Here is a 17,714-nt window from a genome sequence, read left to right on the forward strand (position 1 = left end):
AGACAGTTGAGATTGGGAAGGATTGAGCATTTCATGATGATTTTATTTTTTTAATAATCAGTAGGGATTCTTCCAAGGTAATTCATGTTTAATGATCCATAAAAAATGTGAACAAAATATAGTGGTTAACAAATGAACTTCCATAAAAGGTTGTAGCACTACAAGAGGAAAAATACAATATTACAGTAATAAGTACTTAAAGAGCCAAAAGCCAATTTAGCTTCTTTTGTTTCATTTTTTTTTACACTAATGCTTTGGCTAATTAGCATTTGGCGATAATGGCTAACTCTACGCTGTTTACTCCAAGGCCTCATTATTCTAAAGGAAGAGACACATGTTAAAACCTTTAATAGGACAAACGGTAGGGTAAGCACTTTAAGAGATTCAATTTGATAAAACCTTGTACCCTAGGAGACAGTTCACATGCAATCTGATGGTTGCTTCTAAGAAGTGTCTGCCTATTTTTCCCTTAGGCGAGGTCACACCGAGTACGCCCATAAACAGGCATTTATCTACTGTACTGGCACCACTCCAACCACAGCTTTTTCTCACACTGTAAAGTGATGATACAATATTCGAAAGGAAGAGAAAGGTCTGCTTATTCTTGTACCAAAATACTAGATTTTGTCATTGAAAAAATTCTCCCACTGTTTTCCTACATAAAAGCTTTCCGGACAATATTTGGACTTTATCAACATAAGATTATTACTCTGCTCAGAACATACACTTTTAAAGAATGCATCACATCCGTAAATCGTTTTTTAAACTATTAGTATCTCACAAACATTTTTTCTATATTTTTTCCTATTTTTTTGTGATAGTCTGACTTTATTTTCATCAATCAAAACTATTTTCTTATTTCTGATTCTTTTTTTTTTTTTTTACCCACCTCTGTATGGGCTCCTTATAGTTTTATTTTTTTAAATAATTTGAGTAGCTAAATACACACAATTATCAATTTGCTGAGTGTGCAGGGTCTGAAACTTTGACGTGAAACACATTTTAAACTGGATCTGATTCAGATTGGCGGCAGCGTAAAGTAAATGTGAACTTCTCATTTAACAATAGCGATCTCTGTCAAATCCCATCAGCTCACTTGACCGTTTCTTGTCCTCAGCTCAGATCTCTTTACATTTTCTTCCCTCGGTCCCAAAACAAAACTTCTTTCATGTCAACAGCATTTTTCTTCCAAAGAATTTCGGTGAAAGTTGAGCTACACGCAGAGAATCAATGACTTAATGCAGCCTGTCCTTATTTATGCATCCATATCCATCTTCCTTTTGAAATATGATGTGGCGATGATGGAGCCGCGCATATTCTCGACGGTGCATTTTCAAAACCGGAGCATCTGTCCGCGGGCCCGCCGAGCCATCTGGACGCGACGGGACGGGCAGAAGATGTTAATGCACTTCGTGATGAGAAAGGAGAACAACACCTTTGACCTTCGCTAGCCTTTGACCTCCGCATCCAATATGGAGCCACTGACGCTATGGGTTTCCTATATCGGGCATATGCCCGACGCCTTAAAAGAAATTCTTCATTTGCCACGCGTCGTTTATACAGCCGCGGCTGTGTTGTAAACAGCCCGGGCTATAAGAAGATAGATATTTACTCGGCGGGCTTTCTATTTGATTAGAACAAGAGAAATTGACATGCAGATCCGATGGGTTGTTGTACTTATTGGCACCGATGCTAACGGCGAACGCTCGGTCGGTCGCTACCTGGGTAAAGTACAACTGTTTGGCCGGAGTTGTTTTGCTTTGTGTCATCACTGCGAAAAGCTCGTGACTTCGAAAACCATAGCTGCATTTCCAACGACAACCACTTGGGAGGAGGGCGAAAGATTCCTTGCCCCTCCTCGATGGCAGCCCACGGGCAATGACTGATCGCTTTTCCACGCTGAGATTCAATTACAAATTAGAGTGCACGTCACCTCTGACCTCTTCTTCCTGTTTCACCTTGTCATGGGAAGCGGCTTGGAGCATATTTATGGCAAAAGAAATCTGCCAATGAGTTTGATTTGTCAAATGAAATGTATCAATACTATTGATAACACATAGTATGTGATCAAATAGAAACCTTGGAAAGTTGGACAACTAACTCGGGTGTGTGTGTCATGGACCGAGTGCCGTTAGCTAAATGAAGACGTGACATCACACAGTGCTAAATAAAACGCGAAACGTCTTGCCTACTTCCGCTACTCGTCCACGCGGAGCCACCGGCTAAAAGTCCCGAGATACATATCCAGTCATCTGACCGCTTCCGTGTGTGCTAAACATTGACCTTGTGACCTCTGCTCATGACCCTTGATCTGTGATGTTGACCCCCTTGTGCGGGAGGATAACTCTCTTGTATATCTCCGCCGGCCGTCTCCATTGACTACCTGCCAGGCACCTGCTCTGAGAAATGAAGCTGGGGGCCGATGCCTCTCTCGGGAGCCCTTTCGGGGGGCCGGGCCTCGGCCCCTTCGCATGTGAATGAGCTTTGAGTGGCCCTGGTAAACCAATCTCCCTAATTATCTATTGAAAGAACATTCTTTTTCTTCGCTTCGTCATTACCTTGATTTCCATCGGCTGAACGTAACGTGCTGGAAAAGAAAAGCCATGGGAGGGAGAAAAAAAAATGTATGCCGCCTGGCAAGACACTAAAAGCGAGTCTTCCTGTTTTCATTAAGGTTAATTGTGGGTCAAAGGGAGCAGATTTGAGATATAAATCCAGAATATGGCTTGCAGGTCAAGGCAGTGAGGAGATATTAAAGATGAGGATGTGGCCTTACGCTGCATTATGTCGCAATAATGACCAATTTCAGGTCACATGATCACTTGGCCCCCAACTGCATCGCAGCCTGTTTGAATTCCGCACTAAGTCTGAATTTGAGGCAGACTTGGAAGTAGATTTTCACTCCCGGCCCATCCCACTCCCACAGAAAAAAAATCCCGTCCCAGTCCCTGACCACAGTTTAAGAAAGAAAGAAAAATTTTGGAGGTCAGCTACATAAAAGAATGTGTTGAAGGACACAAAAAGACTCGCACGTGTTTCTCCGAGTGAGAGGTCAAGCGTGCTTGCTACAATGTAACGGCTACTTTTCTGTAAAACTGACACCACAATTATCAATGAAACCAAGTCTGCTAGCTTATTGCTAGCATATAGCGGCACGGCTAATGGAAGTTAGCAGAGATGTTACTTTTAAACTTTCAAAACTACTGCTACTTCACAAAAACGGAGCAATAACACACAAACATAGCACACAACAATACACAAACATATTCTTTCCGCTTTGTGGGAATTAACAACCAAACGCTACAAACATTACAAAGTCATGGTGCTCTCCAAAACGACAATTTTTTATCTTAGTTGAGTGTTTATAGTGTTTCTGCAGCCCTAAGCAAAGTTATCGACAGCAGGGGAACAAAACAGCTTTTAAAAGTGCCAAAATGAAAGCAGAAATAACTGCAATTAGCAAGTGAACATTAAGAGGTCTTTCTGAGTAATTTTCTCTAAAAGCTGTTTATCTTAAATGAAACACAGAGTATGTTCTTTTTTGTTTCTTTTTTTAATCTCTGTGTGTTCTCAAGCAGAAAAGAGCCACTTGAGGGCCAGCACCTTTCGGCCCACTAATATCTTGGAGGGGTTGACTGTTCTCTCCGTCGGCCCCCGTTAGCATATTTCGAGACACATGCCGGGTCAAGAGAGAGCAGATAGCGGCTCAAGAGGAAGATCTAGGGGCTCTCGGCCCCGTTCTCGTGAGGCACTCGACGCTTGCGTGCGCCCGCCGTGTAGCAGACGAGATAAGAGGCCAACAAAGTTACTTTGAAACTAAATTTAGTCGCTGACAAGCAGAGCTTGGTTTGCCGCGTGCTGAGTGATCCTAAATCAAAATACCTTCATATTCGTGTTAATATGGGGAAATTTGAGTTTGAACTGGAAAGTCCATCTCTTAATAAATTCGAATTATCATTTGAGATCACTGTGGGGAAATTGCGACGTGATAATTCAATTTGAAATATTTCTCCGTCTCCTCCAAGCGCCGAAAGCCGATGCTTCCGCCAGCATTGAGTCAAAACTGTTCTCATTTTCCATATCATAACAATGTTCGTACAGCGACCCGCAGTCATAGTTGATCCCCACTTCCCTTGTGACATGCACTCACGACCCCCCCGATCTCGTCGCGGCGCTCCAAACGACTGGTGATGTGACGACGTTCTCAGCAGCTGCGTCCCGGTTCGCGGCCCCGGCGTGGTTCCTGTCAGAAACAATAAGCAACTCGCCGCTCTGATCCCGAGCCTGTGGGCCCGGTCGTCTTCGGCGCAACTCCAGCCCGTGTGACATCACAGCTTTGGTGCAGACGAGCAGAGTCGGCTATTTGTTTTTTTTTTTTTGGGCAGGGGGACATTTAAGCGTGCCTCAATGAATACGTTTGGCGGAGATGTTGATCTTAGTTCAGTCTGATGTGCACACATTGATTTATTCTCATGGCTTTTGATTAAAAGAATTGAATAAATATAAATAATAAAACTCATTTAAACTTTATTAAAAAGAAATTAGGAAAACCTTGGCGATGATACATGACCGCATAAACTTTTGGCGCTTATTGTGTGCCTGGGTTGCCCAAATATTAGTTGGCTACTAACCCCCCCTTCCCCCTCCCAGACAGTCACTTGGATCAATAAACTGGATCCCACCACTTTGCTACTGTTTTGTGCGCGCATGTGTGTATAGTTCTGTTTATTTAAGCCCAAATGATTCACGAAGTGTTGGAATTCGGCACAAACTTTTTTCTCCCCCCCCTTCTTCTTTTTCATCTTTCATGTCACACTCACTTCTCTTGAAGAAGGATATATTTTAAAAAGCTTGATCCTCTCCATGCTTTGTCAGAGACCTAATGAATCCCAGTCCTCTCAGGCAATATTTCAACTCCATCCATTCGAAGGGAAAAAGAGAGCCAGAGAGAAAAAAGTGGATTAAGATGAATCGGCGCGCCGCTATGATTCAGTATTCAGTGGCTGAAAACTTCAGTGCTCGTCACATTCCTGCGACTCCTTCACAATAAATGTGCTGAGGAGTGTGCAGGTTGTTTGATATTAGAAGAAAAAAATAATCTCTATATATTTTTTCTTTTATTTATTTACCTGGAGATGTATATATAATTATGATATCTCACTTTTAGCTGCAGGACAGCGTCATTCACGTCCTTTGACCTTCTTGAGAGAACTTCCCAAAGCTCTCTCTCTCCCCAAGTGTGCGTGTGTGTGCACAGACGAAGGTGAGGTGTGAGTGATGACACCGGGGGATGTAATCCCACTGACATCTGCTTTTAATCTGCAACATGAAAAAGTCACTCCTGTGACCCCCATCCGTGTCCCTCCCCGCCCCCCTTACAAGAAAAACCCATCCTTTGCTCCTTCACCCCGACGTCGCTCTAAAATCAAACAGTGGATCGGGTTACCTCGAGGCTTCCAGCGCAAATTTGCAATCAAACATACACGAGGGCAGCGTGTATTCTCATCCTCGGGGAGGGGGTCAAGAGTTTTGGACCTCGCCGTGTTCTGTGAAGAGGAGTGCGTGGCGAAGAGTGTGTGAAGGCGGGGGGACTTTCCAATGCATGAAGACGCCTCAGTTGAAGTATTTATTCAAGAATAATTGAGGGCAAAGCGGGCCAAAAAGCCTGGCGCGGGCGGATGAGCTCGCAGGGAGGATGTGGGTGATTGAAACATGGCCACAATTTGTTTTAACTGGCTGTAGGAATAAGCATGGCAGAGCTCTTTAGGGCCTCGCCAGTTGTAAATCTACAGCCTTTGTCGGTTCACAACCTTTCCTCTCACTCTTGATCTCCCTCTCACTCCCTTACGCCTCCCTGGGGTACATTTAGCTGGGGAAATGGAGCTTTTCTTCCCTTTATTTGACTTCCTTGTCACTGGCAAACTTTTTTTTTTTTTCTTTCCACTCCACGCACACACACACACTCTCCTTGACCCATGTTTTCGCAGGACCCCAAACAGTCGGCATGGTGGGAGGACAAGGACACAACACAGAGATGCATTAGAGAAAATCACTTCCCCCCTTTTCAGCCCACAAAAGGAAGTCGTGTAATTCGTCTGCTTTCTCTCCATCCTCCCCTGGATACACATGTAAATGCATTATCTTATAGCGGCCTCACACAAAACATGTGTTGTTCTCTATCTCACTGGGTGTGTGTCCACAACTGCAGTTTATTTATAGACGCAGAATTAAAGCTTTGCTTTGGTGATAAAAGTGCACTTTGAAATCCGGGGTGGGAATCCCAAGGAAAGCAAAGATACTCGCGTTGGTTTTCCGAGTTAGCGTCGGCCTGATTGTTAGCTAGCTCTGAAATATCATCGCTTATTTTAATTCTACACTTGCAAATAACAATTGGAAATGTTAATCTGGTTCGGAAGGTACGATGGCAAAACCTTATGAAGTAAAAATATGAAACGTATGCTAGCAAGTAAGCTACCAGTTAGCCTACTTTCTTTGATTTCTTCTTCTACGTTTATTCCCTGTGATATTTTGTCAACATCACCATCATTGACTTGATACTGCAACGCTTTAAGAGTCGATAAATATATCCAGATGAATTACAGGCCGTTGTTGTGCTTCAACACACTTTCACACTTTAAAATTTCCCTTTTCAATTCCCCGGAGAGCATGTTGAACAGGAACCAAACGCCTCTTCTCCAGTCCCGCCAACAGTCTGGCTTATGCGTCGTCACGTGGCCGGTTTCTTTACTGAGCTCATGAATTTTTGATGCTTTTGGTAAGAGGTGGTTTTCCAGTGTCCTCACTAATGGTGGCCCTTAAATGACAACTCTCACGCTAGTTGTCTCAATTATTCACAAGTGCGGCGTATCTGTGTGACATGCTCAAAATACAAGCCCCTTGTGCTAAAATGCTCATCGTTATATTTGTACCGCTGAAGACGACCGAAAAAGGCAAATATTTACTCTGCTAATTCTCACAAGGCGGCTGGAAGGCTTCGACTTATGGCACACTTTCCTTTTCTCCATCAGGTCCAGTCTTTCCCGTCCTGATCCCTTCCTCCCAGCGGAGGTGTGAGATGGGAAGCGCAGCCCCGGCCGGCCGGCCGCCGCCCGTTCCACACGGCTGCGTCCCAAAGAGCAGTGGGTCAGTACTCGAGGGTTTACTCAGGGGGGGCAGAGGTGTTAATGCTACATGCTTTAAAGAGCTACATGATGTCTTCACTTTGCCTCTGAACGCCACCACGGGTAAAAGCTGGAACTAATCTGGGAGAGTGGAGTGAGGGAGGAAGTAATTGGTGAATGGATTCAGAGCACTGGGAGGGATTTGTGGACAGCCATTTTAGAAAAGACAAAAAAAAAAAAGAGAGTATTTCTGGACTGTTTTGTCACAGTTTACAAACAAGAGCGTCTTCCGCTTCCTTGTTTTGATCTGGGACTCTATTCTGAGGCCCGTTGTTGTGAATATGTGTTGCTGTTAGGCTGCGGCTATTTACATCTGATTATGTTTACATTAGACAAAGGCAGAATTGCAAACACGGCTGTCCCTAATATTCCGACCCATGCGCAAAATATGACATTCCGTCCCAAAATAAACTGAACGCACGCTTCTAACTCTGAGGTCATACGTGCAAGAGGTAATGAATGAAAACACATTTGCCAGCGAATCAATGTTTACAACCTTTGCGTGTTTATAAGAAGTTCGTCGGGGAAAAAAAAAAAAAAACGCAATAAAGTAGCAGAAGGCAATATTGCGAGCCGTGAGGGATGCACGTGGAACGGGTCCAAGCGCTAATGTCACCTCCAGAGAGCCCGAGCGCAAATATTACACATGCCGGAGCGGCTTCGGAATGGGAGTGCTGTGTTTACGAGTGAATACGTTTGATTAAAACCCCGGTCGTGGAAATGACAGAGCGGCCATTTTGGAAGTGGCCAGCGACCCGGGCCGAACATGCGTGTACGCAAACAAAAGTGGCACCCGCACGCATACATAATGCCGGCGCTGCTTCTACAGCCGAGGGAAGTAATGAAAACAAATGGCAGAGTTCTTTTCCCGCTGGGACCCGAGGAGGAACTTAGTCATCAAGCTAATTTTATTCTTGTCTGGCCCAGAGACTCCATTTCCTCTGGGTGTTTTTACAAAACCCGGGCTGCACCACGCCATGGCCCAGTGATGGATATGAGGGCCTGATGACCGGATGGCAGATGCTGGCCCTGTAACTCAAGCTCCAAACACTCACTGATGACCCCTTGTGCACCCCCCCCCCCACCCACCCCCCTCGCAGCCGACCCCCACCTTCCCACAACACATAATCTTTACTCAACGCCATGCTGGGCAGGAGCATATAAACATGAACTTTCACAAACAATAATGATAAATATTGTCGTCAAAATACATTTGGGAGAACAATTTAGCGTCATACAAAATTTTGAGGCACTTAGCGTATTTGGCTCATGACAGTAAAAAGCTTCAAAGTGAATCCTCGGGACTCAAAACAGAAATTAGGTCAATTTTTCGGTCCCTTTTGGAATTCTTTTTGTAATTTCTCAAGACTATCGGTTGATGACAGCCAAAATGACGATAAAACCAAACAAGAAATGCTGGGATATTCAACATATAGGCGCTACGATGTTTTGAATTTACATCTTCTAAGTTTTAGGTGTAGCACTTTCAGAACAGTATGTCGGATATCTTTGTGGATCTTGAGTCGATCATTTTTAATATATATATATTTTTTGTAAAAATTACAAAAAGAAATGTTGAAATTTTAGGCTTCTTCTCACAAATTTGCCTTTTTTTTTCTTTCTTCTACTTCAAGGCAATACAGAACAATGAGTCTTCTCTTGATAAGCGTGCGGATTAATAATGGATGCAGAACTCCAATTTTGCCCCAAGTTGTGGTTGAAGACAAGAATGGGGTGATGGGGGGTGGGTTGCGCATGTCACATTGCTTCATTGGGTTAGCTGGATTAGCTGGATCACTGTTACATCTTCCCATCAGCGCTCGCACCAAAGTCCCAGATTGCCACTACATGCGCACAGATGGGAGCAGGGGACACTTGGGACGCTGCGGAAAGGAAGCCAAATGGCCTCTTGTTCCCACTCCTCCGTTAGCAGCCTCCACTCCGCCGCAGCCGGCATGGATTATTCAGTAAGCGTACCCTTTTAGCCGTGGCTGCGGCCCGCACCGGCGACATTAAAGAACCTTATTGTTGTTGATTTGTTAGTACGCGACAACTTCCAGCAGAAGAGCCTGACATTAAAAAGCAATTAATATACCGGAGCGCGGCGGAAAATCGGCCTCCGCTGGGAGCGTCTTTCTCGGCGGCGTGACCCGCAAATGCGGGCAAAACACGGAAAAGATGGCTTTTAGTGTGACTCGCGCTCATTTCCGCAGATGGGTGACTGACAGCTCGGAGCGAGGGGGGTAAACAAACGCAGTTTATGATCAGCATAATCAATGTGACATCAGCGCAGGAGGACAACGTGCTGCTGTTTTTCCTCTTTTTTCTCCTCAAGAAAGCGACAACTTGCTCCTTTGCCATTCGAGTAAGAGATTTTTCTTAGGCTTTTACCACCCGTCAGGCGAAGCCTTAACATCATAGCGGGATATCAGCGGCACCCACTTTAAAAGCAATCCTGCATGCATTTAGATTGCGAGCTGACAGGTTGAGCGCCCGCCGTCCCCTTTTGGGCTTTATTACCGAGAAAAGCGCGGCTCTTCCTTCTGTTTCTCCGCTCGGGCTCATCATAAAGCGGAGAAGTCGGCTTCGAGATTAAAGGTATCTCACATTACTTGAACATGAAACGGCAGCCCAAGTAGAATTATGCGACCTGTAAAAAAAACAAACATGTTTTGTGAGCATAGACTTTTTCCGCCCTGGATGTTCAAAAGGGACTAATTGTGGAAATTAATAGCTTTCAGCACATAGACACAACCATCCACAAGTCTGAGGCCGCCTGAAGCTTTGTTTTTTTCCCCTACATCAGTCGCCGGGAATTCGCATTTTACAGAACGTCCTCGGTTTACGATGTTTTTTTGTGCCTGTAGCGGCGACGCAACCTGAATTTGTGTGCGAGTCAAAACACAACTTAAACACATGCAACATTTAAGTCCAATTACAGTAAATGGCTAAAGAAAATCCAGCGGTAGCCCATAAATGTCTATCAAATGTCTAAGTATCAAATGTAAAGTCTATGGCGCGTCCCTCAGCCTCAAACTCCTTTTGTACAAACATTGCGAGGTGTTTACCAAACAGCTTTTGGTTGCCCTTGTTGCTCTCCATCCATTCAGCGGCCTCAAGGCTAAGTAGCCCTGGAAGGCGTCACTCGTAAATAGGAACCACTCAAACCTTTCATACTTCCATTACGACAAGGGAAGAGGAAATCAATGTCGGTTGTCTCTCTGCCGCAGTAGGGCACGGAATACAGATGACAACAATAAACCCAAGGTGAGCGTGTCCGGCTTGCGATGGAGGGCCACAAAGAAGTATCCAAATCAGAAGGTTCTCAAATGGGCAGCCTTATTTGCCACAAAGGTCGTACAGACTCGAGGCTTCAAATTCAAGCGATGATCAATAAGAGAAAAAAACAAGTGGGTTCTTGTACAATTGTGTTGTATAGTTTGGATTTTTCTTATTAAAGCAATTTTCCACTCCTGCGTGAAAGAACATTACTGTCACAATGGAGAGTAACATTGGGTCAGCTACTGTGGCAGTTTGCTAATTGGTGTTAGCGTGGTGCTAATGTTACTCGCTAGTGTTTATACAAGCTTTAACATTCGGTAAATTGATCACGCATTGCGCCCTGTTAGCATTTAGCATGTGCTATACATGCGCAGGTGTATCTTCTGAATAATTTCCACATCTTTGATTTTATGTTTGCTAATGTTTGATCAGCTAAACTGAGTTGTTAATGTAGCTTCCCCCGTCTCTCGGAGTCTTATCGTCAAATGACATATCATAGTTGTTGTGTTGCTATAAACCTTGCATTTTGACACAATCCATATCCCAATTTCATCAAAATCGTAATCTTTAAATCCAAAAATATTAATCTTGGCATACATGGCAAGTTAAGGGGGGGGCCGTCCAGCAGTCCGACAAATAAAAGCGATTCATGTCTGCTTTAAGCATCTTTGGTAATCCAAGCAAGGTCTTTATTTGCTCTTGTCCATTAACTGGATGAGGTGTTGGCTCTCTGCAATCCAGGTGTCATGGTAGCAACATAGTTTCTACAAGAAAAAAAAAGAAACACTATCATTCAAAGAGGGCCTGTTGGGGTTTATCTGTGCCGGCGCACTTTGAAGCACTTGATCCTCGCTCTTGTCTGCCATTTGGGGCTCATTGTGTCATGGGCGAGGTCACTGCGAGGGCAGCATCACCGGCTGCTGCTGCTGCTGCTGCTGCTGCTCCTACGCCCCCGTATTATCGTCCCTGCTCTGCATATTCCCCTGGATGGATGCGTAGAAAAATCAAGGATGGCGCCCCACAAAATAAGATATAATAAATAAACAGCTGGCCCTACAAAACCCATTTAACCAATCAGAACCCAGAAGAAAGTCGACTACTTGAATGGAAAAGTCACAATTTCCACCTTGACCATAATAAATAACAATAATGATCATCTCCGTTTTTCTACGACCCTAAACTAGACATTCCGTGCATCTTTTAAGGCAATCAGACTGCTTTGTGACTCGAATTCACATCTCAGCTTGATTTGATAAATCGAGTAACATGAGGAGGCTTTTTGCTTCCTTCTAGATTAGTAAACTGCACCCCCATAAAGAAAGGAAAAAAAAATGAATGCAGATGCTGCGGTCTGTCTTAAAGTATCAGCCGTTACAACATTTGCAGGAGTGATCAATCCCCTTCTCCCCCCCCCCCCCCCCCCTCACATCAGCTCCACTTACTCCTCCAGGTCATCGCTGTGTCGTCAGCTGGCCCGAGCATATGTCTGACATCTCCGTCTGTCTGTCTGTCATCTGTCTGTCTTCTTGCCATCGCCCCCCCCCCCCCCCCTCCAAAAAAAAAAACCCTTGTGTCACCGGCCCTGTCGCTTGTGTCGGCCGGTGGCCAGCGTAAACATGTAGCGACCACTTGATATGTTTGTACGGGGATTTGGGGATGAACATTAGCGTGTTTGGAGAGCGGAACATCTGGTGGGGGGAAAAGGTTACAGTGGAGGGATACCACCGGAGCCCGAGCCTTGTGTAGAATTCCTTCCATCAGATAAATCAAGACACTGAACCACTGGGAGAGAGGAGAAGAAAGGGATGGGACTTGAACTCAAAATTGGCCTGGAAGTGGAAGAGTGGCTGTTAGAAAGATGGCTCCACCTCAAATGTTCATCTCCGTTTCTGGGTTTCTCCTTGTTGCACTCTTTGGGGAATTTGAGACCTTGACAAATATTGGAAGACTTCTCTAGTATGTGTTAAGTCCGACATCACTGAGATCCAGTTTGGACAGTTCAGGGGAAAAAAAAAAAAAAGGTCGGGAATGATGTAGCGTGTTGAAAAATTAAAAGTAATGGCTACTGAAAAAAAAACATTTAAATATGCCGCATATCATATATATATATATATATATTTAGAGTTGACTTTATACTGTATTTATTGTGTTTTACAGCAAGACACAACTCGAATTATGATTTCTTGGGTACCTGGAGCTGGAAAGCAAAGCGTGTCGAGTCTCTGTGGCCGATGCAGTCAAGACACTCTGATGAAGGCGGAAGTGATAGCCGAAACACGTCAGGTAATGAAACCTAAATATTTGGTTTGTGATAAAAGAACCAGTACAATAATAGCAGTCAAGCTAATTTCTTGATATTCACGCCAGGGTTTAGTGTTTTTTGTGGACACACAGACACAACACACACACACACACACACACACACACACACACACACACACCCTTCCTCCTCCTCGTCAGCGATGAGTAAAGCGCACGTCAGGAGATGTAAGGCGTTGTTGGACGGCCGACGAGCCGAAGCTGTCATAAAAAATGCCGTCAACGCCAACACCCGAGTATCAAGGGCACAGGGTGCGTCGCCTCTTCCTCGCTGCCATGTCCTCTGTTGCTTAATTACGCCGCCGCCACCGCTATTGTCAAATCCTTGACGTGGCAGCACTGTTGGCAAGCGCCGGGCCAAGTTTTGACACGGTGCCCCGAAGAGAGCGCTGGTGCGTGCCGTGTTGGCGGCTTGTGCGCAGAGGCAGGTTTGCTGATGCTAGCGGAGGGGAGCTCAAGGCTTCCCAAAGATGAGATTCTTCACAGCGAGTAGTCACACTCTACTTCAATCAAACAAAATATATGTTTTTTTTTTAACTTGCATTATGTTTGGAAACAAAAATCACGACAAGCTAAATTGTGATTGGCCTAAAGATTTTTTGCAGTCGACTTATGGGTCTATTTTCAGGAGTAAAAGTACAAAGTCCTCCGAAAAATAAAGATTTGGACAGACACCTGAAAAATCCACTTCAGTATTTCTACTTCGTTACTCCCCGCCACCGCTGTTCCCTTTTGGGACGCTGAGTGTCTTTGCATATGGAAACAAGTCCAGTCCCAGCGTGATTCTGCACATGGTTGTCACATTAGGACTCTTAAATCATTTGATTTGAAAACAGTTTGGGGATGAGTCAGTGCGCGCGCTCAGGTTTCCTCGTGCATGCTCTCGCAAGATTTGTGTCGGAAACACTATGAAAAGTCAAGCGCTTTGCCGCTTTTCCAGCAACTTGAGCTCCAACCCCTGCGGACTCCAAAAAACAAATGGACAAATTGAAACAATTCCAGAGAAGCAAGTGTTAGTGCTTACTTAGCCCTTTTCAAATGTTCATCACTTTTTCAACATTTCCTTTTACAACATCCTCCCCAACAGGCTCCCATGCTACGTGACCAAACATTCTTTGATATGGTGACTATTTTTGGTGGGGAATTTTGTGGAATCATTAGGAAGTGGGAATGATGTTGTCGTCCGTCAGTCCCCCCCCTTGCCTCTCCCTTGGAACGATGGCTTTGGGCGCTGGCGTGAGAACAGTAGCTCATTGACTTCTCATTCAGCAGCTGCGAGCACACATCATTCGTACATTTTCATACATTCTGCTAATTACAGTGTACTGGTGAATTCTCATGCCACATGACCTGAGCTTTTTATACAATGTTAAAAATCAAACTGGACGGCTACCCAAAGTATAGTACGTGTATATCCTGTCTAACTCTCCTCATACCTTATCATCTCATTTTTTTTTTTTAGGTACATAATTATTCAAAGTGACCAAACAGCTTTGCCTTAATAAAGTCAGTTTAGCGTAATGCTAACAACCTACCAAAGATAGCATCTGTATCGTTGGTTTAATAAAATTTTAAGCAATAGATTCTGAACACAAACGATGAAGCAACACATGTCGATAGACAAAATAGCAAGGATATATTCACAATCTTTTTATATTCATATATTTATGCTCCCTTTTGAAAATATTATATTGGAACTTCTAATAATAGTTATTTAAAGGTGGTTGTTCAAGTCAAGTATTTTTTTATTTCGCACAAATCCATTGGAAAGTCTCTCAAAAGTGCGCCTCGGGTACTTCACACGAGGGCAGACGGCAGGAAGCGCACTTCACACCGCGCTTTGACCAGGAAGTAGTTGACAGCTCTCTGGTGCCCTGGCCTGCCGCTAATTCCTCCACTTCCTTCCCCCGCTAGCCTAGCTTAGCATCAATCACCTCGCTCAACTCTCAGCGCTAGTGCAAACCAATTTCCTTAATGCTGATTGCACTGTAAACTAACTCTCCTCACCAGCTCTGGCTCTTGTTCTGCAAGCCTCATTCATTCTTGCTCGCTTCATTTCCTTCCACAGCTTCCTCTCGCCGCGACGGAGCCAAGATTTGAGCCGCCTCGCTAGAAAAGACAGGCCTAAAAAAAGAAAAAGCCCAAACTATCCGACGCTTCTACTTATAGCTCGGCCAATAACAAGTCATTGTCAAAACTATTATTTGTTGACACAGCTACATTCCGGCCTAATCTCCCTTTCCTCGACAAGACGAGTGTGTTGCGCCCCACCGTCTTCTATGTCGGATCTTTACGGCTTTTGCTGACACAACATAGTTTGCTCTCAAGTGCAGGGGTGGTCAAAGTGTGGCCCGTGGGCTACTCGTGGAACATTCAGATTTTCTGGCCCACCTAGCAAGAGTCCCTTTTTAGCCGTTCCCTCCCTAAAATTGGTCAAAATTGGTTGACTCACTTTAGTGATTAAAACATAATTGATCATAAAGAATAAAATAAAAATACCATAATAGCAATTTAACACACACTTTGAAAAAAATCCAACTTCAGCAGTCTGTAGACACTTCAGTTTCTGTTTATAATAGTTTGTATGCACTCGGGGCCCCCAAACCACAACTTACAGACCGCAGGGGGATCCAGGGACCCCAGTTTGAGAACCAGCGGTCTAGCGTATCAACAATAAAAGTAGCCAGCAACTCCCGGAGAATGAGACCCAGACTCCACTTCCCTCTGAGGCATGAGAAATTCCTGACGTGTCTCTCAGCTCACTCGGACGCAAGAGGAGGCCAACAACTATTTCTCACCTTCACCGTCCTTCGGCCTCGGCCCGAGCCGGAAGCCCGGCAATAGCATTTACATGTGTGCTTTCATCCGCCGTCGAAGGCCGCAGCTCCTCCTCCGCCAGCGCCCCGAGTGGCGGCGAGTAAACAGAGCTATACTTTAAATGTCTCCTAAATCATTTTAATTTGTCCTCGGTAGAGTCTTGTGGAATGTCGAATTAGAGGACGTTGTCAGTGCAGCAAGACCACAGCAGACATTCGCTCTCACCTCGACCGTGTCAAATTATGGGATGTCGTGCAACAGTCCTCTGTGACCGCGAGTGTTCGCACCACAAGGGCTTTTTTTGTTACACGCTGACAACTCCCTCCTGCTCTGTTTTTGACATCAGTTTTGAACACTCGCTGGACAAAACATTAGGTACACTTGAGCGCTTTTTCCAAACAGGCTATTTGTGGGTACCCTTAAAAACACTATCTTACATATTTACTTTGGTATATTTATTTGACATATGTATTTATTATTGTCTTTTAATATTTTCATTCGTTTAATTGCGGAGTTTTGATTTTGTTACAAACACACACGCATCCACGTATTAAGCATAAGCATATTTGATAAAGGTTGAAAATGGACACCGGCTGCATTTCTCACTGTGAGTTAGTGCTGAAGAACTTTGGATTCTTCTCAGTCAATTATCTAATAATAAGAGTCATGACAAAAAATAATATTTGCTCTCCTTCTGGAACTGGACCAAGGTTTACAAAGCACTTGCTCTATATTGGGCTTGGTTGAATTTTCCCAACTACTTTTAGCTCATTTTATTGCTGATACACTCGACCGCTGGTTCTCAAAAAACAGCATCCAGTCAAAGTTGAAATATTGTGTATACTGAAAAGTGAACGTGTGAACTTAATCTTTGGCCTGTATGATGTAACTTCCTGAGAAGCACGTGACTTGTGGAATATTACACTTTTTTTTTTGTCTGTGGGAGTAATGTTACGGTAACATGACCGAGTGAAAACACAAGCCTGTGTGAATTTGATTTTTTGTTTTATTTTAGAACAACTTACTTATGACAGATGTAACTCATGATGTCAGTTAGGGCACAAGAACCAAAAGTGATGCGACGCATGAACAAACTTAAAACAACAACGCGTCGCCGTATTTCCCAGATTGCGTTTATTTTGGTTTCTGCCTGTTTTTTTTTTTTTTTTTGCCTCCTCCCTCTTTTTCCAAAACTGGCACCGCCGTGTCAGGTCTTTCCCAGCACCGAGATTGATGGGAGCGCGGTGGGCCCGAGGGGGTGCGCGGAGAGGCGGTCCCCTGCTGGGACTTCTTTCTGGTCGGCCGAGCGCCGCACAGGATGCATCAGTCAGTCGTACCGCTGGCTCGCATACAAGGCCCGCCGTCGGACGACATACGGGGCGGCAGAGAAACCGTAGCTCGCTCTGCTCCTAATGGCTGGTACACGGCGGTTCATGTTTCAGCCTTGCTCTGGGCCCCTGCCGCTGACATGCTGCTTCATTATGTTTAGCCTGTGTTTTATTTGGCTCTCTTTGGTATGGTGTAGTGGAATAGGAAGTGAGCAGGAGGGGGGGTTCGTGTGGGGGGGGGTTGCACAACTTGAAGGCGCAGAAGGAGGGCCACTCCAAAACAAACAGTAGGAGGCCGATGCCTGCTCGCTGCGCTTTACTTACTGCGCACAAAGTGCCGCGTTACGTGCGATCCCGGCCACAGATGGAGCAATTTTCTCGCCCCCCGTTTGTGTGTTTTGTGCGTGTGGTGTGATTTGTAGAGTCAATCTCAACGGGTTCAAACCGACCCCCCAACATATGCCCTGGAGTCAAATCATCAGGAAAATACGGGCGCTGGTGTTTAGTTGCTATTAGCGATGTTTTTTTGTTAGTGGATTCACAGGAGTGGAAACATTGGAAACACATGTATCAATTTCGACTTAAGTACAGAGTGTGTGAGAACTTTTGCCCCCATTGTGTACGCGGGTGTAATGTGGATGTGTTTAGAAAAGAGCAGCCGCTCGCCGTTGGCCACCACCTACGCCGTATCGAGTTGTCGCATGGTTGAAATAGTCGAGCTCACCGTGCTCCGCCACTTCTCGTCTGGGGCAGCCAGGACTGCGTGGCGACATAGTTGGAGGGATTC

At 44.8% G+C, this 17,714-nt stretch overlaps 1 long non-coding RNA gene across 2 annotated transcripts in view; it reads left to right on the forward strand.

The window, feature by feature from the left end:
- Positions 1 to 17,714, forward strand: part of LOC119130965 — a 73,350-nt gene that overhangs the window by 16,508 nt on the left and 39,128 nt on the right. Inside the window, exons 3-4 of one of the 2 annotated variants that reach the window (XR_005099567.1) lie at positions 7,029 to 7,143; positions 12,621 to 12,746. This is a non-coding gene — a long non-coding RNA (uncharacterized LOC119130965). The remainder of the gene's footprint in view (positions 1 to 7,028; positions 7,144 to 12,620; positions 12,747 to 17,714) is intronic. The other variant, XR_005099566.1, reaches the window with a different exon arrangement.

This window comes from Syngnathus acus, chromosome 12 (genome assembly GCF_901709675.1).
Source record: "Syngnathus acus chromosome 12, fSynAcu1.2, whole genome shotgun sequence".
Lineage (NCBI taxonomy): Eukaryota > Metazoa > Chordata > Actinopteri > Syngnathiformes > Syngnathidae > Syngnathus > Syngnathus acus.